At 35.5% G+C, this 24,789-nt stretch overlaps 1 protein-coding gene across 1 annotated transcript in view; it reads left to right on the top strand.

The window, feature by feature from the left end:
* Positions 1-21,348: 21,348 nt before the first annotated feature.
* The window catches only part of CKMT2 (creatine kinase, mitochondrial 2), a 46,399-nt gene continuing 42,958 nt past the window's right edge, over positions 21,349-24,789 (top strand). The window contains exon 1 of the mRNA XM_074208103.1: positions 21,349-21,457. The gene's annotated coding sequence lies outside the window, so the exon portion shown is untranslated. The remainder of the gene's footprint in view (positions 21,458-24,789) is intronic.

The raw sequence follows: 24,789 nt of genomic DNA, 5'->3' as shown, positions 1-24,789 counted from the left end.
ATAAGCCTTCTTTGTGTGTTCATTTCATTTTTCTCCCTCTTGCCCTGTTAAATTCCTATTCATCCTTTAAAATTCCATGCTGCCTCCTTCAAGTAACCTGATTCTCCTCACCACTGGCAATGATCTTTCCCTCTGATTTCAGAGAATACTTGGTTTTGTACTTTTTGAGTGTGTTCATCATACAATATTGTAAACTGTAGTTATCTGTTTGTATTGCATCCCCTGTCAGTCTGTATACCCCTTGAGGGATAAGGACTGAATCTTCTCTAAACTTTGTATATCTCTTGATGACATCTAGAATGATACTCTTCCTGCTGTAGGCCCTTAAAATTTCAGCAAAACCTCCTCCTATAATTACACATGATTTCATTGTTAACATAACTCCAAGCCCTCAATTCAGAAAAGAAATCAGTAGTGTATTATTATCAACTGTTGCATGAAAAATTCCTTGTTTATTAAGTCAAGGTTGTGTGCTCTGTGATACATGCCCATGGACTGTGGCTGTGACCATTTAGCCCTTCCCTCCTAGGACTAAATTTGTAGTTATAATAGTGGAACTTTAGTTAAGTTTCCAGCTCTCCCAAGACTGTTCTAGATACTTGATTGATTCTCTAATTTCAATCTTTGACTTCTATAGTAACCAACAAAGCAGGCTCTCAGTGAATGCTAGATGACTTATCGAGGCATAAATATAGTTTGTACAGGAGGCAGTGGTACAGTGGATAGAGCTAGTACTAAAATCAGGAAGACCAGAGTTCAAATCTAACTTCTAACACTTGATAGCCACCTCACCCTGGATAAATAGCCTTTGACTCCCTCAGTAAATAAAGAACTTCAATTCCTAAGGTTCCTTCCTGTGGTTTTATTAGGTGGCACAGTGAATAGAGTGCCAGCCCTGGATTGAGGAAACCTCGTTTTTCTGAGTTCACAATCAGCCTCAGAGACTTAATAGCTATGTGATCCAAGTCACTTCACCCTGTTTGCCTCAGTTTCCTCATCTATCAAATGAACTGGAGAAGGAAATGGCAAGCCAGTCTGGTATTTCAGCCAAGAAAACCTCAAATGGGTTCATAGACTGAACAAACAAATGCTTTATCCCTTCACACAACTTCAATTATCAGCTCCATGAACGTGATGGTTGTAGCCCAGATGTCTCCCCTAAATTCAGTCCCTCATTTCCATCTGCCTGTAAAACATTAATAGAAGCTTAAACTTATGTTCTAAAATTAAGTTCATCATCTCCCCTACCACCATAAAAAAGGAAACCAAAAAATCTAAATCATACACCGTCCCTGTTTTTATGAATATATATACATATATATATATATATAAATTAAACTGTCACAAAGGCTCAAAAATCATGGCATAATTCCTGATTCATTGATCTCTACAACCCCCCTTAGCTCTGAACTATTATAGCTCATAGAGTAGGAGAGTCATGTGATCAGAACCATGCTTAAGGAAAGTTAAATTGGCAGGAATGGGTAGATTGAATAGAATGAGAAGTGATTTGAGGCAGAGAGGAATTAGGAGACTCTTAAGTGACAGGGACTAAAAACCTGAACTAAGATGGTACTGGTGTGAGTGGAGAGAAGGGTTTGAATGAGAGTGATGATGTAAAAGTAGTAAAAATTGGCAACTAATTCAACATGTAGAGTGAGAGAATATGGAGTATAGAATAATGCTAAGATTTTGAAACTTGAAGATTAGAAGGACATTGGTGCCATCAACAGAAAGAGGGAAGTTTGGAAGAAGGGAGACTTCAAGGGAAAAAGTAAAAAAATTCAATGTTGAGTTTAGGAGGTTCTGGAAATTTCCAACTTGAAATGTCCAATAGACAAATAGTAGTGCTGAACTGAAACTCAAAGAAGAGACTATGATTGAATAAGTATATCTAGGAGTCATGTGAATAGTGATAAAAGCTGAAATTCTAGTGGAATCTGGTAAGGTTACCAGGAGAAAGAGTATAAAGGAAGAAGAATGGATGTCCTAGGATAGAACCTGAGGAAACTCTCATATTAAAGGGGGGTGATATGTATGATGAGCCAACAGAAGAAGCAGTCAGAGATTGGAAGCTACCCAAGAAATAGTAGTACCAAGAAGACTCAGAGAAAAGAGAATGTCTAAGAGGAGAGGGTGGTCAGCAGTGTCAAATGCTGCAGATGAGTTGAGAAATAATAGGACTGAAAAGACTGTCAACTTGGCAATTAAGAATTTATTGGTGTTTTGGTTACTTGAGCAACAGGAGGGAATATTAGACAATTTCTCTGATCCCCATGGCCTTTCAAACTTTGCTAAAATGCACTAAAGACAAAGCAACTTCACCATCTCCATGGTCTAAGATACCTTGAATCCAAAAGAAGGTTAAAACAAAGCAGCAATCATGGACTGAAAATTATTGTCTCTGAAACTCACTCAATCCCTTACCCTACCTCCTAAACTACTGATGATGGGGCTGCACTAGCAGACCTGAGTTATGGCACAGACTAACAACAAAACCCACCACTATTTACTATGGCACAGACTAACAGCAAAACCCACCTCTCCCCCTTTCCAGTGCTTTGGAGACCTTACTAGGCTATGGAACTTTACTTGGTTCTCAGCAGCCATCTTGGCCATAGTCCCTCAGAAGCAGAAGCCTGCCAGGGACATCTACCTGGAAACATTAATTCTGCAAAGCTCTGAATTGTTGGGCTGGACCAGAGAATGAGGAACTGTCCCTTGAGTGGGACAGGTCACTGGGACAGAATACTATGTATAGTAGGGGGAAGCTAAAGAGTGAAATTTTATTTTGTATTGTCTGGAGCCAGAAGTGTTACTTATCCCTATTAATGGAACCCCCTTGAAGTGAAGTGTAAACACCTCCAAGTCAGCTCCCTGAAATGGCAAGAATCCAGCCCCAGGGGAAACCTTGGTAGGGATAGCCAGAAGCATAAAAATAATTGAAATACCTGAAATTTTTTAGCAAACACAAAGAATATTGATACAATAATACAGGAAATAATTAAAGAAAATTGTTCTGAAGAGTTAAAACAAGAGGAAAAATAGAAATAAAAAATTTCACTGATGCCACCTGAAAGGAATCCTAAAAGGAAAACTGACAGAAATATCACAGCCAAATTTCAAAATCCTCAAGTTAAGAAGAAAGTATTAAGAGCAACAAGAATAAAACAATTCAAATATGATGGACACAATTAGAATTACACAATACTTAGCATTAAAAGAATGCAAGTCTTGGAACAACCCCAAAAGAACTGGAATTGCAGCCAAAAATGTCATACCCAACAAGGTTAAGCATATTCCTGAACAAAAAGAAAGGATAATTGCTAGACTTTCAGTATTTTGTTACAAAAAGACCTGAACTTAATAGAAAATTTGATATGCAAGATCCAAGAGAAATATGAAATAAATACAAAATACAAATTCCAAGGGACTCAATAAGGACAAAATGTTTGCTAGTTATACATTGAAATATAACCCATATATATGTCTAAGACTGTTATTAATAATTGGGTAGTTCAAAGGGAAGACTGAAGAAGAGCTGAATATAATGGGATTCTAAGAAGTAAAATGATATAGGAAAAGATAAAAAATGTTATACAAATGAAATATGAGAAGAAAAATTGATACAGAGGAATTAGATGGGGAAGGAGAACTGGTAGTTCTGAAAACTCATTGAGAATAGATTAAAGAGAGAATACTACCTGCAGATAGAGAGAGACAAAGACAGAGACAGAGAGAGAGAGAGACAGAGACGGAGAGATAGAGACAGAGATAGAGACAGACAGAAAGACACAGAGAGTGAGACAGAGACAGAGCCAGAGAGACACAGAGAAAAGCTTTTAAATTCCAAAAGAAATGAGGAGGGGATAGGAGGGACTGAATCAGAGGGTGAGGGAATATATTAAAGGGGTATGTAGAAGAGTGTGTAGATCAGTGAAGAGTGGGGTACAGAAAGATATGTAGATCAATGGGAAGGGGATTCTGGGAAGGGTGATAGAACAAGGAATAGGAGGGTAAGGTAGCCAATAAAAGTAAAGTAGTGGAGTGAGGAGAGGTTGTTGCTTTTAGGAAATGTTATAAAAATGAGAGATACACAAACCAAATACTTAGATATCTATAAATATGTATATGTATCTGTAAACATATATATATGCATATAAATGTGTATATATATGAATATATACATATATGTGTTTGTACATGTCTATATATGTGTGTGGAGTATTTATTATATTGACTTTCTTAAAATGCAAATTTATTGCTGATTGAGTCCTCTCTTGTTTTCCTGAACACATTACATTTTTTTCTTATTTTTGAACTTAAGTTTAAAAATTTAAAAATTGAATAAGATAAAATAAAATGAAATAAAATAATAAAAATTTAATTAAAAAATAAAAGTACAACAATAATAAAAAAGAGAAACACAGACAAACTTGCACAAAATAATGAAGAGAAAAATGAGAAGAACCAAGCAAACCTTGTATACAATGACAATATTATTTTAAGAGCAACTATGGGCAAATAAGTCATTTTTGACTATTACATTAACTACAAATTAATTACAAAGAAACTATGAAGGAAAATGCTATCTTGAAAAAAGAAGTAATAAACATAACTATGTGTAGAAAGAGAGAGAGAGAGAGAGAGAGAGAGAGAGAGAGAGAGAGAGTGTGTGTGTGTGTGTGTGTGTGTGTGTGTGAAGGGGGAAAGAAAAAAGAAATTTCATGATAACTTTATTACAGATTTAAAAGGAATAGAAAATCACATAGAATAGATTTGCTCTTTCATGTGCAATCATCTTTATTAAAATTATACTGTTATAGAAATGTTTATTTTATTCCATAAATTAAAAATAAAATAAATAAAAACTTTTTAAAAAAAGAAAGAATTTATTGATCATCTCCAGAAAAAAAAAACACAAAAGACTAAGGCTGCAAATCCTAAGATATATATGGTTAAATTTAATAATTTAAGAGGGGCGGCTAGGTGGCGTAGTGGATAAAGCACCAGCCCTGGAGTCAGGAGTACCTGGGTTCAAATCCAGTCTCAGACACTTAATAATTACCTAGCCGAGTGGCCTTGGGCAAGCCACTTAACCCTGTTTGCCTTACAAAAACCTAAAAAAATAAAATAATTTAAGAAACAAATTTTATAATCCATCAAGAGAAAAATCTTTCAGCACAAAGGAAATTATATTTAAATAACAAAAAAAACTATTTCACATCCTCCAGTGTAGAAAAACCCAGGACAGAATAGAATAATGTGTTCTGAAGAGCAATGGAACTAAAGTTGCAGCACAGGTAACCTATCCTGCAAATCTGAGCTTAATCATACAGGGCAAAAGATGTATGTTCAACAGTATAGAAGAATTTGAAACATTTTTTTGAAAGAAAACTAGAAATAAAGATTGTTTGCCTGTTGAATGGCCAAAACAACAGAAAAATGAGAGGTGTGACCAAAATGCAACAGACAAGGACACTAACAGAGTGTCCAAGATCAATAAGAGACTTTCTAAATGTATAAAAGGAGGCAAGGATGAAGGTGGAAATCTGAGAAAGATAAGAATGAAGAAGACAGAGGAATTATGGGAAGAACCCAGCAATGGTTCTGCCTAGGTGAATTAATATTTTTTTTGGTAAGGACAATGTTACAACATAAGAAGATACATGAAAAGTGAAAGGAGAGGAGGATAGAGAGGAGGATCTGATCACTAGAATCAAATTAAGGGTTAGCAACATAGGAAGTGAGGAAAGGGGGGGGAGATAGAAAAACATAAGGGAAAGGAAATAGATGTTACTTTGGAGGAGGGTTTCAGTGATGAATGTTCTAAGTGAGATGGTTAGATGAGGTGTAGGGAATTTGGCATTTTTACCTGTTCTACAATATCAGGGAAGGGAGGGGGAACTCCTGGGAGCAACAGGAACCTCAAGGATTGGGAGAGCAGGGATGCAGGGATGCAAGGAAGAGATTTTTTGAGGCAAGTGTGGGTGTGTGTGTCTGGGTGTGGGGGAAGATAAATGGAAATGTATAGATGGGCAATCAGATATGGTGGCCAAGGGGGTTCACTGCAGTGCTACATGTGTCAGTGTTCTCTCTGAGATCTGCAATAATTGGTATGTTCAGGGAGAAAGACACAATGGAAAAGGGGAAGCCATGAAACAGAGGCAAGAGCCTAGAATGAAAGTTTTTATAACTTAAAGAATACAGAGATAAATCAGAAAGTACATAATTATAGAGGTCATAATTCAGGATGTCTAGAGTAGAAGGAAAGGGGGTGAATAATGAAAAGATTGTGAGTAATACTTATTGAAAAAAAATGCAGAAGTAAAAAAAAATAAAATTTTAAATGAGTAATGAATAGAACTAGATGAATTGGAAGACAGTAAGGGGAAAATCTACTTGACTCAGAGGGGAAAAGATGGGGAATGTGGGTACACAGGCTATTCTAACAGTCATGACACAAATCATCTCCAAGTAAACTGCCACCGGGACAATCTCAGGAGCTGGCTTGCTGCCCTTAGAGATAAAGGTGTGCCGGAGTCCTTGGGAGCTGGACATTCCGCCCCACAGACCAAGGGCACAGGACACAGCTGTGTTTAACCACCTCCCCCCTAACTTACCCCTTATCCTGTAATGCAAGACACTGCATGCACACCCTGCTTGTATGCCCCAATTCCCTCATTATTTTTTGTTCTACCCCTGAAGACCTAACAGCATATATGTAATAGCTAAGCAGTAATAAAATTGAGATGGAGGCATAAGCCAGTAATGCCTTGACTCCTTATTCTCAGCTCCCCTCTGGGAGGGAGGTTACCGCTGTGGGCCCCAAGGAAGCAAGCCACAACAGGGGAAGAAATATATAACTAGATTGAAAACAGGAGAGAAAAAGGAACTAGTAAACAAAACCCAAAAGGAAAAGGATAACAAACAAGAAGGGAATAGAGGAGAGGGATGATACCCAGTGGGAATAGGGCTACCTAAAAAAATGAAGGAACATAATACAATTTTTAAAGAAGTATAAAAAAACATAACTTGAAAAAAATGATCCAGAGAAACAAAAAATATAAATCTAACTTCAAATGTGAATGAATTAAAAAAGCCAACAAAATAAAAAAGAACAGATTTAATGAGCAAACAAAACCTTATATTCTGTTGCTTACATGAAAACTATTTTAAAAAACAACAAAATAAAACTGAGAGAATGCTTCAAATGAATCTAAAGTAGTTATGTTATCAGACAAAGCAAAAAAAACATTCAAAAAATAAAAAGATAAACAAGGAAACAACATTATACCAAAAGAAACCAGACAATAAATAATAATCAATAATAAACTTATATACCTCAAATTCCTTACCAACCAAATTCATTTAGAAAACATGATCTGAACTTCAAGAAGTCATAAACAGTAACATAATAGAAACATGAGGTTTCAACATTCCTCCATCAGTTTTGGATAGGTCTAACAGGAAGATAAAGAAAAGGAAAAATATAGTTTCTGAGAACTAGAGCTAAGAGGCTTATAGCATCTTCTAAATGAGACAGAAAATAATATACATATTTCTTTATACCACATGGAAATTTTACAAAAATTAACCATGTACGAGGCCCGCAGATACATTACAAACAAATGCTAATAGGTAGAAATAGGTCACATATCCTTTACAGACCATAAAGTAATAAAATTAGAAACTGATTTAGGGACCACAAACAAGATACAGTCACAAATACAGTTTAATAATGCATCTTACATAATGTGTGGGACAAAGAACAGATAATAGAAACAATTACAATGTCAAAGAAAATGATAATGATGAAGAAATATATGAAAATTTCTGGGATGCCAATAAAGAAGTCCTTGCGGGAATGGGGGGCTAGTGAGGTGGGAATTATATTCATATAAACAAAAATTAATGAAAAAGAAAAAGATGATTAATGAACAGAATATACATTTAAAATATTTTAAAACAAACCTAAAAGTAATCACAAAAGACATGATAAAAATAGAAGAGCAATAGATAAATTTGGAAACAAAAAAAACTCTAAGAAATGATAAGGCTAACAGCTGGTTCTTTGCAAAGTCTTTTAAAATGGAAAAAACCTTAACAAATTTGATTTTAAAAAGAAGAGAGCAGAAATTCCAATCATAAAATAGCAAATGGGCAGGGTGAAATCTCAGCAAAATAAGAAAAAAAATAAGAAGAGCATATCATACATAGTTGTATGCTAACAAAACTAAGGTAATAAAAGAAATAAAGGAATACCATCAAAAATATAAACTATTCAAACTATCAATAGACCAGATAGAGAGCTTAACTCTATCTAAGAAAAAGAAAGAAATCCAGCTGTAAGAGAATTGCCAAAGGAAAAAACTCTTCTTTCTGATAGATTCCCAGAATGGTTTCAAACGTAAAAAAAACCAGTCTACTTCTAGCACCAAGATTTCAGAGTGAGGAAGGAATTCTCTGAAGCCCTCCTAAATTCCCCTCCAAACATCTTTCAAGAAATTATCTAAGAAAAGTGTCCTGAGTTATTAGAGCCAGAGGCAAAATGAAATTGAAAGAATCCATCAATTATTGCCTAAAAGAAATCCCAAAATGAAAACTCCCAGAAACATCATAGACAAATTTTAGAGTTCAAAGATCAAGAAGAAAGTGTTGTATGCAATCAAAAAAGAAATAACTCAGACATCATGGAGTTACAGTAAGGATTACACAGGATTTGGCAACTTCCACATTAAAGGGAAAAAAAAGGTCTTGGAATAAAATATACCAGAAGACAAAAAGTAGAATTACAACCGAGAATCAACTACTCAGGAAAACTGAATATAATCTTTCAGGGGGGAGAAAATGAACATTTGACAAAATAGAGGACTTTCAAGCATTTCTACTTGAAAGATCAGAGCTGAATAAGAAAAAAAATTAACCTCCAAATACAATATACAAGGGAAATATGAAAATGCAAAAAAGAAACAAGAAAGAGTAACATAAGAAATTCAATAAGTTTAAGCTGTTTATATGTGTTCTATGTGACAAGATATTTGTAACTTTTTTCTTTATTTATCTTTTATTTTATTTTTTTGCTGGTTACATGCAAAAACAAGTTTCAATATTCATTTTTAAAACCTTGAGTTCTGAAATAACCCTTTTTCTCTCACCCTAGTTCCCCTCATAGAGAAAGCAAGTTATTTGATATAGGTTTAAATGCATATTCATGAAAAACATTACCACAATCATCATGTTATAAAATTCAACATAAACACCCCCACACACACACAAAAGAAAGAAACCCCAAGAAAAATAAAATAAAAAAATAAGTATTCTCTAATCTACATTATGATATCATCAGTTTTGACTTTGGGATGGATAGGATTCTTTATCATAAGCTAAGAAAAGATAAATCATTCTTGTTGATCATTCTACAACATTGCTGTTACTTTGTATACAGAAGATTCCCATTGCATCTGCTCTGTTTTTTACCGTGAGAATCCTCTTCATCGCTTTTTATAATAGAATATCACAATTTGATCAGCCATTCCACAGCTGATAGGCATCCCCTCAATTTCCAGTTCCTTATAACCAGAAAGTTGCTACTGTAAATATCCTTATACATATAGGTCCTTTCCTTATTGTTTTTCATCTTTTCTGGAATATAGACCTGGTAGTGGCATTGCTACGTCATAAGGCAGACAAGGTTTTATAACTCTGAGCATAGTTCCAAATTGCTCTACAGAATTGTTTAATCTTTTCAAAACTCCTCCAACATTGAATTAATGTCTCAGTTTTTTCCTAAACCCTCTAATATTGTCATTTTCCCCTTTCTGTTCCATTAGCCAATCCAATAGATATAAGAATTATTCTAGGGGCGGCTAGGTGGCACAGTGGATAAAGCACCAGCCTTGGAGTCAGGAGTACCTGGGTTCAAATCCGGTCTCAGACACTTAATAATTACCTAGCTGTGTAGCCTTGGGCAAGCCACTTAACCCCATTTGCCTTGCAAAAACCTAAAAAACAAACAAACAAAAAAGCCCAAAGAATTATTCTAGAATTATTCCAACCCACATTTCTCATATCAATAGTGAATTAGGACATTTTAAAATGATTTAAATAGATACATTGATAACTTCATCTAAAAACTGTTCATAGCTTTTGATCATTTATCAATTGAGAAATGGGTTTTATTTTTTATAAATCTGACTCAATTCTCTATGTTTGAGAAATGAGGTCCTTATCAGAGAAACTTGTTTCAATATTTTTCCCACAGTTGCTATTGCTAACTATATTTCCATCCATATTATTCCCTGCATCTCTCCTTTCACCCATTCCCTCTGCAAAAGTGTTTTGCGACTGACTACCTCCCCAACAATCTTCCCTCTCTTCTATTACCTACCCCTCTACCTTCTTTCTCCCATCCCTTTCCTCTTCTACTTCTCTCTGTGGTAAGATAGATTTCTATATCAAATTGAGTGTATCTGTTATTCCCTCCCTGAATCAATTCCAATAAGAGTAAGAGTAATTCACTTCCTGTCATCTCCCCCTCTTTCACTCAACTGCAAAAGCTTTATCTTATCTCTTTTAAGTGAAATAACAGACCCTATTCTACCTCTCCCCTTTCCCTTTCTCCCAATACATTCTTCTCTCACTTCTCAATTACATCTTTTTAATATATATCCCTTCAAAATTCAACTCCCACCTGTGCCTTGTCTATTTATGATCCTTCTAACTGCTCTAATAATGAGAAAATCATTTGAATTGTCAGTATCACTGTTCCATTCAAGAATATAAGAAGTCCAACATCATTAAGTCTCTTATGATTTCCCTTTCCTGTTTACCTATTTATGCTTCACTTGAGTCTTGCATTTGAAGATGACATTCTCTGTTTAGCTCTGGTTGCTTCAAGAGGAAAGTTTGAAAGTCCCCTATTTCATTGAAAATCCATCTTTTCCCTGAAAGACTATGATCAGTTTTGTTGGTATCTGATTCTTGGTTGTAATCCAAAGTCTTTTGCCTTCCAGACTATCATATTCCAAGCCCTATGATCCCTTAATATTTTAGAAGCTGATAAATCTTGTGTTATCCTGACTGTGACTCCACGATAATTGAATTACTTTCTTTCTGACTTTTTTTGGTTGTTTTTGTTTTTTAGGTTTTTGCAAGGCAAATGGGGTTAAGTGGCTTGCCCAAGGCCACACAGCTAGGTAATTATTAAGTGTCTGAGGGCGGATTTGAACTCAGGTACTCCTAACTCCAGGCCCAGTGCTCTATCCACTGTGCCATCTAGCCGCCCCTCTTTCTGACTGTTTACAATATTTTCTCCTTCACTTGAGAATTCTGAAATTTGGCTATAATATTCCTGGAAATTTTCATTATGGAATTTCTTTCAGGAGGTGATTGTTGGATTCTTTCAATTTCTATTTGACTTCTGCTTCTAGAATATCAAAGCAATTTTCCTTGATAAATTTTTTTTTAGATTTTTGCAAGGCAAATAGGATTAAGTGGCGTGTCCAAGGCCACACAGCTAGGTAATTATTAAATGTCTGAGACCGGATTTGAACCCAGGTACTCCTGACTCCAGGGCTGGTGCTTTATCCACTGCGCCACCTAGCCACTAGCCCACCTGATAATGATACCCAGGCTCTTTTTTTGGTCATGGCATTGAGATTGTTCAATAATTTTAAAATTATCTCTGCTGGATCTGTTTTCCAGGTCTCTTGTTTTTCCAATGAGATATTTCACATTTTCTTCTAGTTTTTCATTCTTTTGGTTTTGTTTTATTGTTTCTTGATTTCTCACAAAGTCATTAACTTCCCTTTGCTCCATTCTATATTTTAAGGAATTATTTTCTTCAGTGATCTTTTGTATTACCTTTTCCATTTGGCCAGTTCTGTTTTTAAGCCATTTTTCTCCTCATTGTCTTTTTGAACCTCTTTTCCCATTTGGATCAGTCTTGTTTTAAGATGTTATTTTCTTCACTGTTTTATGTATCCCCTTCACCAAACTGCTGTCTTGGTTTTCATGATTTTCCTGCACCTCTCTCACTCCTCTTTCCAATTTTTCCTCCCTCCCTTACTTGATTTTCAAAATACTTTTTGAGTTCTTCCATAATCTGAACCCAATTCATATTTTTTCCTTGGAGACTTTGGATGTAGAAGCTTTGATTTTTGACTGTTATCTTTTTGTGAATGTGTATTTTGATCTTTCATATAACCATAGTAATTGTCTATAGTTGGAATTTTTTCTTCTGTTGCTTGCTCATTTTGCCAGCCTGTGACTTCATTTTAACTCTTTTTAAGCTGGGGCTCTGGTTCTAGAATGGAAAATGCACAATCCCAATCTTTTGAAAGTTTTTGCAAAAGTTTTCAGAGGCACTTCTGGACACTTGGAAGTTTTCAATTAGGTTTTATGAGATGTTATGACTACCCTCCTATCCTGTGCTCTGTTCTATTGGTGACCACCAGCATTCTTTTATGCCCTGGAATTGTGAGGAGAGTCCCTGCTCTGCTGTGACAGTAAGCTCTGTTGTGCTTCTGCTCCCCTTTCTAGATCTGGGGTCCCAAACTGTGACCTAGATCTGAGTATGGGCAAAGCAACAAAGTCCTACTTCAAGGAAAGCAAAGAGACCTTTGTAATCTCCTTCTGACCCTCTTACCATCAATGGCTCCTGAGACCTGCTCTTGGTCTGCTGGGTTGGGTTTGCACTGCTGAGGCCTGTTGGACTGTGCTCCAATCTTACTCAAGAATGGCAGAGTTTTTTCTGCTGACCTTTCAAGTTGTCCTTGGCAACCCCTGGGTTGAAATGTCTAGAAAACACCACAGCTACCACTTAACCAGCTTCCTAATATTGGATGACTGGGGTACTCACTGATCATCCAAGTTATCTTGAGTTGGAATATTATTTCACTCAATCTTTTTTTGTGGATTTTACTACTCTAGAATTTGTTTAGAGCAATTATTTAAAGGTATAATGGAGAGGTATGGGGGAGAGCTCATGTGAGTCCTTGCCTTTACTCCATTTTCTTAGCACCAATAATTGTAACTCAACTTTATTACTGTAAGAGCAATATAATTAGATGCAGTAGATAGAAGTGTAGGTGACTTTGTTGGGATAATACTCTAAAAAAAATAAAGGGTTAAGAAAGAACCTTGCAATGGAAGGAAGTGGGGAAAGATTGAATGGAGCAAATTTTCCCACATAAAAAGAGGCATGAAAAAAGCCTCTATTGGTGGCAGCTAGGTGGTATAGTGGATAGAACCATGGCCCTGGAGTCAGAAGGACCTGAGTTCAAATCCAGCCTAAGTTACTTAGCTGTGTGACCTTGGGCAAGTAACTTAACATCATTAAATAAAATTCAAAAAAAAGAAAATAGAAAAAACTTCTATAATGAAGATGAAGATGGGGGGGTGGCTACTGGGCAAAACTTAATCCTTACTCTCATCACAATTGACTCAAAGAGGGACTAACACACATATTCAGATATAGAAATCTATATTACCCTATAAGGAAGTAAAAAAGGGAGGAATAATGGAGGAGAGGAGATAATAAAAGGTAGGGTATATTAGAGAAAGGTAGTTATAAGAAGTAAAACACTTGTGAGGAGGGAAAGTTTGGGGGATAAGAGAAAGGGAGGATAAGCTAAAAAATAACATGGAGGGAAATACATAGTAAGTTATCATAGCTATAAGTGTGAACTCATAAAACAGAAACAGAGAGCAGAATAGATTAAAAATCAGAATCCAGCAATATATTGTATATAAGAAACATATTTGAAAAAGAGATACTCATGGGATAAAGGTAAGGGCTTCAGATGTAGCAAAGAAAGCAGAGGTAGCAATCATGATCTCAGATAAAATGAAAATAGATCTAACTAAAAGAGAAAGAAGTAAACTGTATCTTATTGAAGTCACGTTAATACTAATATGCACCAAATAGCATCTAAATTTGGATGAAATACAGGAAGAAATAAATAATGAAACTAAACAAGAGGAGGACCTCAACTTTCCCCTCTTATAACTAGATAAATGCAAGCAAAAAAGAAACAATAAACAAGTAAAAATTTGGAAAAGTTAGATCTCTGGAGAAGACTGAATGGGAATAGAAAAGAATTTGCCTTTTTCTCAGTAGTACCTGGCACCTATACAAAAAAAATCAACCATAAAACCTCATAACTAAATTAGGACATAAATAAATTGATTAATTAGGCCATAAAAGCCCCATAACCAAATGCACAAAAACAGAAATAATAAATACATTCTTTTCAGATTATAATACAATAAAAATTATATTCAACAATGAAAAATGGAACGATTAAGAATTAATTGGAACTTAAATAAACTAAACCTTAAAACAAGTAGATCAAAGGACAAATCATAGCAACAATTGATAATTTCATTAAATAAAATGACAACAATGAGAGAACATACCAAATGTATGGAATAGGGGTGACTAGGTGGTGCAGTGGATAGAGCACTGACCCTGGATTCAGGAGGATCAAATGTATGGAATATAGCCAAAACAGTACTTAGAGGAAAAATTTTATTTTTAATTGCTAACATCAATAAAATAGAGGAAAAAGCAGATCAAAGATAAGCAAATTGATAGTATAGAATAGTTTATCTGTCAAATTTATGGATAAGGGAAGAATTTAGAACTAAAGAAGATATAATGTTACAAAGTGTAAAATAGATAATTTTGAGGATATAAAATTTAAAGAATTTTGCACAAACAAAACAATGCAACCAAAATTATAAAGAATACTGGGGGGAAATTTTTGCTATAAATATCTCTGATAAAAGTCTCACCTTTCAAATATATAGAGAACTGAGTTAAATTTATAAAAATACAAACCATTCCCTAGTTGATAAATGGTCAAAGTATATGAACAGGCAGTTTTCAGACAAAAAAAAAATCAAAGCTACTTATAGTCAAATGAAAAAAATGCTCTAAATAACTATTGATCAGAGAAATTCAAATTATAACAACTCTGAGATACCACTGCTTACCTATCAGAGTGGCTAATATTTCAAAGGAAACATGTTAGATGTTGGAGTCCAAAGGGTTATAAAACTATGTATACTCTTTGATCCAGCAATACCATTACTGGGTCTATATTCCCAACACATCCAAAGCAGGGGAGGACCTATTTGTGTATGAAATTTGTATAATATTAATATTGTACAAATATTTATAGCAGTTATTTTTTGTGGTGGCTAAGAATTGGACATCAAAAGGATGCCTATAGATTGAGGAATGGCTAAACAAACTGTAAAATATAATTGTAATGGAATGTTATTGTGCTATAAGAAATGACAAGCAGGATGATTTCAGAAAAACCTGGAAAGGTTTACATGAACTGATACATAGTGAATTGACTAGAACCAGTAGAACATTGTAAGCAATAACAGCAATATTGTTTGATGAAGAACATGTGACTGACTTCACTATTCTCAGTAAATCAATCATCCAACACAATCTGAAAGGACTAATGATAAATCATACTATTTGCCTTCAGAGAAAGAACTGATATTTATTGAATACAGAATGAAGCACAATATTTTTCATTTTATTTCATTTTTTAAAATGTATTTGAGTCTCCATATATATAAAATGACTAATATGGAAATGTTTTACATAATTGCACATGTTTATAACTAATAACTGAATACTTATGTCTGGGGGAAGGAATGGAATTTGGAACTCAAAACTTTAAATAAAAATGATTAAAAATCAGAAATAAATTTTCATAATTCACAAATTATTCTCAAAAATTAAGAAAGAAAGCACCTTAAAAGAATCCTTGTATGAGACATTGGCCTAAATACTAAAGAATGAAAAGATAAACCACAGAAACAAAACAAATAAACTATAGGTCAATATCAATAGTGTATATTGATTCAAACATTTTAAACAAAATTCTATTGAACTATTATAGTTATTTATCAAAGAAATAATTATCACCAAGTAGGATTTATATCAGGGATACAAATATTGGAAAGAAATCAATATAATTAATTATATTCCAAACTAAAACATCCCAAAACACACGATCACCTCAATAGATGAAGAAAAAGCCTTTGACAAAGTCTAACACTTTAATTATAAAAATAAAACAAAGAGAATTACAAGAATTTTTTAATATCATAAAAAAGAAATTATATAAAACAAAAAAAGGCATCACATTCAATGGGATACACTAGAACCTTTTTCAATAAATACGAGAGTGAAGCAAGGATGCCCACTATTCTCATTATTATTTGATATAGTTCAGAAATTTTAGCAAGATTATTAAGACAAGAGAAAGGAATTAAAGAATAAAGCTAGGCAAAGAGGAACTATTCCTGTTTACCCATAATGTTTATTTAGAAAAATCTAGGGAATCAACAAAGATACTAATTGAGATAATTTGTTTCAGCGAAGTTACAGGATACAAAATAGATTCTTGAAAATCAATGGTATTTCTATATAATAACAAAATATAAGAAGCAATAATAGAAAGGAAAATCCTATTCCAGATAACTACAAATGCATAAAATGTCTGGGGATCAACCTCCCAAAGCACACAAAAAAATAAAAAAAATATAAAGAAAATATAAATAGAGGAACATTCTGTGCTTATAGCTAGGACATGATAATATTATATATATTATATACATAATATAATATTATAAAAATGATAAATACTACCAAAAATATAAATAGAGGAACATTCTGTTCTTCTAGCTAGGACATGATAATATTATAAAAATGATAAATACTACCAAAATTAATTTATACTTTTAATACCATACTAAACAAATTGCCCAGGCGATAATTTGCTTGATAAAAATAACAAAATTCAATTGGAAGAACTCAGTATCTAGACTATCAAATGAAATGATGAAAAGAAGTCAGAATGAAGAGAGGATAGAACTTCCACATCTTAAATTATATCTTAAAAAAGCAGTCAAAAATACCAATCATCTGAAATCTTTCTGACCTCTGTCTCTGTGACTTCCTGAACTGATCTCCAGCTAATTTGATATCAGCTTATTTCTCTTTTAAGAAATTTTTTCTAATATTTCCTTCTGTCATAGAATTGTTGATTTCTATTTGGTCTGTTTTAATTTTCAAGGAGTCTTCTATTTTCCAGTTCCTTCTTCCAGAGCTTTTATTTCTTCTATTTCTTAATTTGTTTCTCTTGTATTCATGGTGAGCCTTAGTATTTAATTGAGCAGTTACTAGACAAGACTATCTCTTCTGCTTTTGGCCAGGCAAACTATAGTAAAGAATGTGAAGCATAAGAGTTCTAGAAGTTAGTTCATTAGCAAGCCAGATGGATACTCAATTAAAGCAGATGGTTATTCATGAGATAAACTCCCTTGCCAGATCCATTTTTAATTATTCCAGGAGAAGAGGAACTCCCAGGAGAACAAGCATTATAAATTGGTGACTTCCTTGTAGAAATTGAAACTGGACATGTGACAGTCACCTGGGACCTCTGGTTGGACCCATTTTAAATGGCATGGCTATTGTCCAAGATATCAACTGGTCATTGCTATTTATAGTTAACCTTTCCTCTTGAATTTGTGATGATTGTCCTAAGCTGGATTATTTTTAACATGCATCCTACTTGGCCCTCTGATATAATGCATTTACTAGGAAAAATCCACTTTAGATAATTGATCTCCTAAAAAAATGACCTGATATTGTTAGCCTCCAGTCTGCATAGAATACTGAATGGCAAACAAAATGAAAATTTTAGGGCACCCCCATCGTCCTACCCAAACCTAAGGTTTGTTTTTTTATAAAGGCATGATTAGAAGAAATTTTGTCTTCCTCTTTTAGAATGTAAGCTCTTTGCAAACAGAGATTGTTTAATTGTATTAGTATCCCTCAGTACATGAGTATCCCTAAGTACAGTGATTGGCACACAATAAGAGTTTAATAAATGTTGAATTGAGCAATTAATTGATTACCATTTTAGAGATTCAACCCACTAATCTGTCCTATTCTTTTTAAAAAATATTTTATTTATATATTTTTACAACTTCATAAAAGATATTTTTCAATAATCATTTTTTGCATTTTTTCCTCCCTCCCTTCCCTCCCCCCCTCCCCCTGGCTGAAAGCAATCTAATGTAGGTTTTACTTGTATAATTATATTAAACATATATCCATATTAATCATGTTGTCAAAGAAGAATTAAATCAAAACAGGAAAAATATTAGAGAGATAAAATAAAAAATATATGTAAGACATCTTTTAAAAATTGAAGATAGTAAGCTATGTTCAACATTTAAAGTCCATAGTTCCTTTTCTGCATATGGATGGTAATTTCCATCATAAGTCTTTTAGAATTGTCTGATTATTGTACTGCTAAAATGAACAAGTCCATCATAGTTGATCATCACCCAATGTTGCTGTTAGTGTATATAATACTCTTCTAATTCTGCTCACTTATCTCAGCATCATTTCATGAAAGTCTTTCCAGGTTACTCTGAAGTACCATCCCTCGTGATTTCTTATAGAACAATAATATTTCATCATACATACATATCACAATTTGTTCAGCCATTCCCCAATTGATGGGCAACTCCTCAATTTCCAATTCTTTGCCACTATGAAAAGAGCTGCTGTAAATATTTTGGTACATGTGGGTTTTTTACCCTTTTTTGTGATCTCTTTGGAATACAGACCTGGTAGAAGTAATGTTGTATCAAAGGATAAATAGTCTTATTGTCCTTTGGGCATAATTTCAAATTACTCTCCAGAAAGATTGGACAGTTCACTCTACCAACATTGCATTAGTGTCCCAGTTTTCCCACATTCCCTTCAACATTAGTTATTTTCCAATTTGGTCATATTAGCCAATCTGATAGTTGTGAAGTGGTACCTCAGAGTTTTTTAATTTGCCTTTCTCTAAATTCAAAAATTATTTAGAGCATTTTTTTATTATGACTATACGTAGCTTTAATTTCTTCATCTGAGAACTGACTTGGTCTGTTCTTAGCCTTATTATAGACATTTTCTAGGATGACTTTGTGAGAGTTAAAATTACCCTGTGATTCTACTAGTTTGGAAGATGCCTTAACCCAAGGGAAAAAGAAGAAGAAGAAATCTATATTTTTAAGAAGATTGCTGGGGCAGCTAGGTGGTGCAGTGGATAGAGCACTGGCCCTGGAGTCAGGAGTACCTGAGTTCAGATCGGGCCTCAGACACTTAAAAATTACCTAGCTGTGTGGCATTGGGCAAGTCACTTAACCCCATTTGCTTTGCAAAAAAAAAAATCAAACCAAAAAAAAAAAAGATTGGATTGCGTGAATGTTGCTTCAGAAAAATAGTGATACAAGAAAAAACTGTTACCAGGCCTTGTTATGATACAGTCTCTTATAATGGAGTTAAAACATGGCATCTCTACCTGGCAAGTTTACTATTTTTAGTTTCTTTGTTTGCCTTTCTTTGTCCCACCAGAACTTAGCCTACTGCACAGTAGGTACTTAATAAATGTCGATTAACTGGCTGAATTATAAGTCTAAGGAAAGCTGTCTGAGGGAAATGTCCAAGGCCCATAAGTCTTCATAGCTCACTAGCCAGGGACTAGCAAAGAGGATGGTAAATTTGGGCAAGGCTTAGCAACTCAAACTCACAAGTATTGTGTGTCTCTGTGTGTGTGTGTGTGTGTGTGTGTGTGTAGCAATGGGAGTGAAAGTATGTCCATTTTAGTATTGTGTTCAGAGATATGATAATGGTGACTAGAGGCACTCAGAGCTGTTAAGTCTTCTTATCAATACCCTACTTTATTGTGGGCCCAGAATACTCCTCCCCCTTGGGAGTAACTTCACAATTAAATCAAGTATGGAAAGATGGTGGAAGCCCCACCTTAGTGCCAACCCAACTAGTTGGGTTACTATCCTTTTTTTTTTTTCTGAGTATTTTATTTTTTCCAAATTATTGTAAAACAACTTTCATTTTGAGAAATTTCGAGTTCCAATTTCTCTTTCCCTTGCTCTTCTACCCTCCCCCCGAGGCAGAAAGCAATTTGATTTATGTTACACATATACATCATCCAAAACATTTCCATATTAGTTATATTGCAATATTGTCCTTTCCAATTCATTGCCTTGGAAGGAGCAGGTATTAAATATTCTTCCTGCCCTTTTAGAAGTTTCAAAAATAAGTTACTTAGGGGCAGTTAGGTGGCATAATGGATAGAGTACCAGCCCTGGAGTCAGGAGGACCTGAGTTCAAATCTGTTCTCAGACACTTAATAATTACCTAGTTGTGTGACCTTGGGCAAGTCACTTAACCCCATTGCCTTGCCAAAAAAATCCAAAACAAAAAAAAGCAAAAAAAAAAAGAAGTTGTAAAAATGAATCAATAGTCCTTTCCAATAACTTTGAGCCCCAGCCAGAGAGAACAATTTGACAAAATATCACAGTTTTAAATATATCTTTCTTCTTTCAGTATACAACCCTTAACCACCTCTTCCTATTGCTTTCCCAATAATACAGAGATTATTAGTACAAGTAGTTAATAGCTTTCCTCATATTAGTGGCTTAAGGGACAAAGTAATATTTAAATAAAGAAAAATAAATGTTTTCTTAACAGAAGAAAAAAAGTTCAGGCTCTCTTTCCAGAGAGAGAAAGAAGAAAGGGCACCAAAGGGGAGAATGAAAATGAATAATCACTACCTTGGGGTTTTCAATGAGAGAAAGAGAGGTTCTGTGACCCAGAATTCAACTGGATAGGACTTTTGCATGCTCAGTCCATACCAACTCAGCGTTAATCACCACAGGATGACCACTATTTCTCCATGGCTTCTGCTCTTCAGCTCCCCGTGGTTGTTCTCTGGACCCCATACAATTGTTCTGTTATCCCTCCCCCAACATCCTATAGGATGGCCCTTGACCTCAGGAGTCAGGGAAGGAAATCCTGGGTCCTGTTACATAAGGAATTACTAGCCCTAGAGGGCCCTTCTGGATCTGCATTCATCATCCTGATCCTCTCTTATCTATAAAATAAGGGTGTTGGACCAGATGATCTCCAAGATTCCTTGCAACCCTGACTCTATGGTTCCAAGATCATGAGGCTCTCTGGGCCTCAATTAGATTGTTGGGTCCCTTTGATTCTGTGTTCTGTATTCTATGTTTTAAGTTCTATGATTCTATAAGGAAAGAAGCCAAGACTGAGGAGCAAAATGTGAACTGAACAGCTTTCTATTTATTGAAGGGTGAAGGGAGCAGTGGATTCCAGAGAGTGGTGGTGTTGATATCATCAGAACAGCCAGCTGATTCTCTCAAGGGCACAGCTGTGGGAACAAGTGTCCCATAGAGGAGGGTAGGAATTGGCCAATGGTGTCCTCTGCTCCTCTGCCCCCACCTCTCCTGAGCCTATTCACAGCCTGTACCCCCTGTCTGATCATGTTACACTTCTTGGCTGACTGGGTGCAGCAGGACGTGTGTTACTGACTCCGGCTCCAAGGTCAGTTGAAATCATGAAACTTTTGCTTTATTTCCTTTATTTTTCCTCCAGACTGGGAAATGTCTGAGAACTCAGAGTGAAGATTAGTCTTGCCTCAAAAGATAGCCATCAAGTGGTCATATACCTGGGGAAGTGTCCTGGGGATAGGTGGAGAGGAGCTGACTGCAGAACCCCAAAGGTGCTGCCGGTCAAGCCCAATATTCTAGGCTTCTGAGATGCTCCTGGGTTCTTCACGCAGACTTGGGTTAAATATGCAAAGGGAACTAGTTTGAGAAAAAAAATACATTTAGGAAAAGAAGCTATACCTGAAGGGGAGGAGAGGCAGGTCAATCAGAAAACAGAACCTTTCTCTGTTTCTGCTTTATCGGGGCAATATGTGAGGATTCCAGACTAATTCTGAGAATTAACTGCCTCCTAAAGTACCACAAAGAGACCAGAAGTTTTGCTCTTTTGTTCTGTCCTTGACAAGGGTGGTAGTTCTGTAAATGAAAGAAAAGCTTGCCTCTATAGCATCAGACAATTTATCATGACTGACTCTATTTCTGAGAAAGCTTTTCTTCAATGCTAGCAAAAAGAAGGATGTAGATGTTATTAAAACCTCCATTAGAAAGCGAGATGTCTTATATCTATATCAAATTGCATGTCTTCTCAATGAGGCAGGGAAGGTAGAAAGGAAGAGAACTTGGAACTCATAATTAAAAAAGAAAAAAGAATGCTTAAATTGTTTTCTTGAGTGAAAATTAATTTTTAAAAATAAAGAAAAGGTGATATCTTTGGCTCAAATTCCAGTTATATGACCTTGAGCAAGTCTCTGTTCTTTCTAGTACTCATTTTCCCCATATGTAAAATGAAGGTTTAAAGTTTCTTATGTCTCTATGTTTTTGGTCACACATTTTTTTATTCATTTTGAGGCCTTCAAAAGGAAATGTCCTTTAAAGAATTTGTCACAGTAAGATGGGTAAATTTGTCAAATTAAGATGGGTCAAACTAAAACTGGCTAAAACGACATCATTGGTATAGCTTGATTTGTTTATAGACTGAGTGATTAGAATTACTAATTTATTCATGATGAAGCAAAACCTTTTTTTACTGGGTGGAAAAGTACAAACTCTTTTTGATCCTTAATGCATTTTGTTCCCAGCAATTTGTCTATTAATTTTCTTTCTGGGACATAACAAAATGTGATTTGTGTTCCTTGAGACTTTATCCTTAGATGAGTCTCAAATAAAGTTATATTTGGATTTGGGTGGATGTCTGAGGAAAGAGACAGACTCACAGAAAGAGAAGAGAGATAGAGAGAGACAGAAAGGAGAGAGACAGACAAAGACAGAATGAGACAGAGACAGAGAGAGGAGATGGAGACAGAGATAGACACAGAAGAGAGAGGAGAGAGGGGGAGAGAGAGAGAGAGAGAGAGAGAGAGAGAGAGAGAGAGAGAGAGAGGCTTTGTTTTTCTTTTGGCACCTTTTAAGTACATGTTCTACATGACTTTAGTTCCTTGCTTCAATGTCAGTAAGAATCACATGGAGTGTCGTTAATCCTGGCCCAAATGAAAAGGCTACAATGTCTAAACCATCTCTATTTCTAGAAATGTCACTTCTGCTGTCTTTGGCTTTGCGGGCATCCTTTCAGTTCTGACCAAGTGCACGTGGGAGGGAATGCCAGCCAGCCTGGCCTCATCCTCCTTGCCTTCAGCTGGGCCAGTGAACTGCTAAAGCAGATCTTTGTCCAGGAGCATTTCTTCATTGTTCACTCTTCAAGCTCTTAATTTCCTCCTTTACCTCAGTTCCTCCTCTAGACAGTCTTAGCTATTCACAAGATGGCTGCTGGCTGCCTGGACTCTTGTTTCCACAGCCTTGGGTGCCATGCTGCTGGGAATGGTTAAGTTGCCCATTCTCCACACTTGGTTGACTGATTCCCTTTGAACACAATGAACCCTTGGTACTCTTGCCATGGACCCAGTTCCTTGTTTTAAGCCATATTAATGCTGCTATCAAATACAAAATGGTTTCAAAGGAGAAAGCCTCAAGTGTGGCATTCAATCTTGTGTGATTATGGACTAGGGGCTATGATTTGGGAGGGGAAGGAAGACCAAAAAGCAAAGCTGCATGGTGAAGAGGATAGACCAAGCCTGAGTTCAAATCCAACCTGTGTGACCCTGGATAATTCACTTAACTTCTATCTGACTCAATTTTCTCAACTGTAGAATAGGAATCATGATAACACCTACCTCAAAAAAAAAATCATGAGAATAAAATGAAATCATAGTAAAGAGTTTAGCTCAGTATCTGATATTTATCAAGTGCTTTTTTCCATTCCCTCCCTATACACATGTTGAAAATTATCCCACCACATTCTCTGCCATAAAATGCTTTTCCCAAAGGATACAGTGCATCCTATCATGCTCTGTCATGAAGTCAAAAATTCAATAACAATATGATTATATTTGTATGAGTTGATTCTTCTTCCTTAATTCCTATTTTACAAAAAGGTCTCATTAAAATGAAAAATTTGTATTTGGAATAATGATAATTGTTGCACTTTAGAGTTTGCATAATTCTTCTCTAAAGCTTTTACCCCAGCCTTGAAGGTAGGTAGCATGTGCTATTGTTTCCATTTTAAAGATTAGGAAACTAAGACTAAGCTTAAAAGACTAGTTTGATGGTGATGTTCTTCCTACAGGGTGACATTCAGACACTAACCTCTGACTCTCTGCCCAGGCATCTTTCCTTTCCACCTTGCTGCCTCTTTTTTAGAAGGGTAGCCATTAGGCTCTGTGCATGCTCATTATTTCTTCAGGACCCTGGGCAAAGGAGACATGAGACAGGTAAATTTTGATTCAGGAGTAGGCAGGAGAAGTATATAGTTCAGGTTGCTGGGAAGATCCTTGAATCCTTGGGGGACAGCACCAAAACCAAGGTGAGGAGATGCCAGAGAGCAGATTTCATCTACTTTGATGAAGGCAGTCTGTTGAGAAACGATTCCTTGACTACCCAAATTAGAAGCCATGTTAGTTTCACATAAAACATTCTGGGAATGACTGCTTATCAAGCCAACAGCCCTGGAAGGTGGCTGTCCAGTTTTCAAGGTGAGTCCAGGGTCATGCCTGCCCTGGTTGTGGGAATTGCCAGCAAATACTGCTTTTAAAAAATGGATGAAACCTGTAGGAACATCTACAGTGATTCCAAATGAGAACAGGTTCTTTCCCTAAACTTTCTGGAATAAATGAGCCCACAATTTACTGAGCCAGCCTGGCTTCCACCACTGTCTTAAAAATTTGTTCTCTTGGGAGACATTTCTACTCTTTTGTCTATAGTCTGTTCACCCTATTT

The sequence above is a fragment of the Macrotis lagotis genome, chromosome X (assembly GCF_037893015.1).
Source record: "Macrotis lagotis isolate mMagLag1 chromosome X, bilby.v1.9.chrom.fasta, whole genome shotgun sequence".
Classification (NCBI taxonomy): Eukaryota; Metazoa; Chordata; class Mammalia; order Peramelemorphia; family Peramelidae; genus Macrotis; species Macrotis lagotis.
Note: the sequence above shows the minus strand (reverse complement) of the source record. Positions and strands in the feature narration are given on the sequence as shown.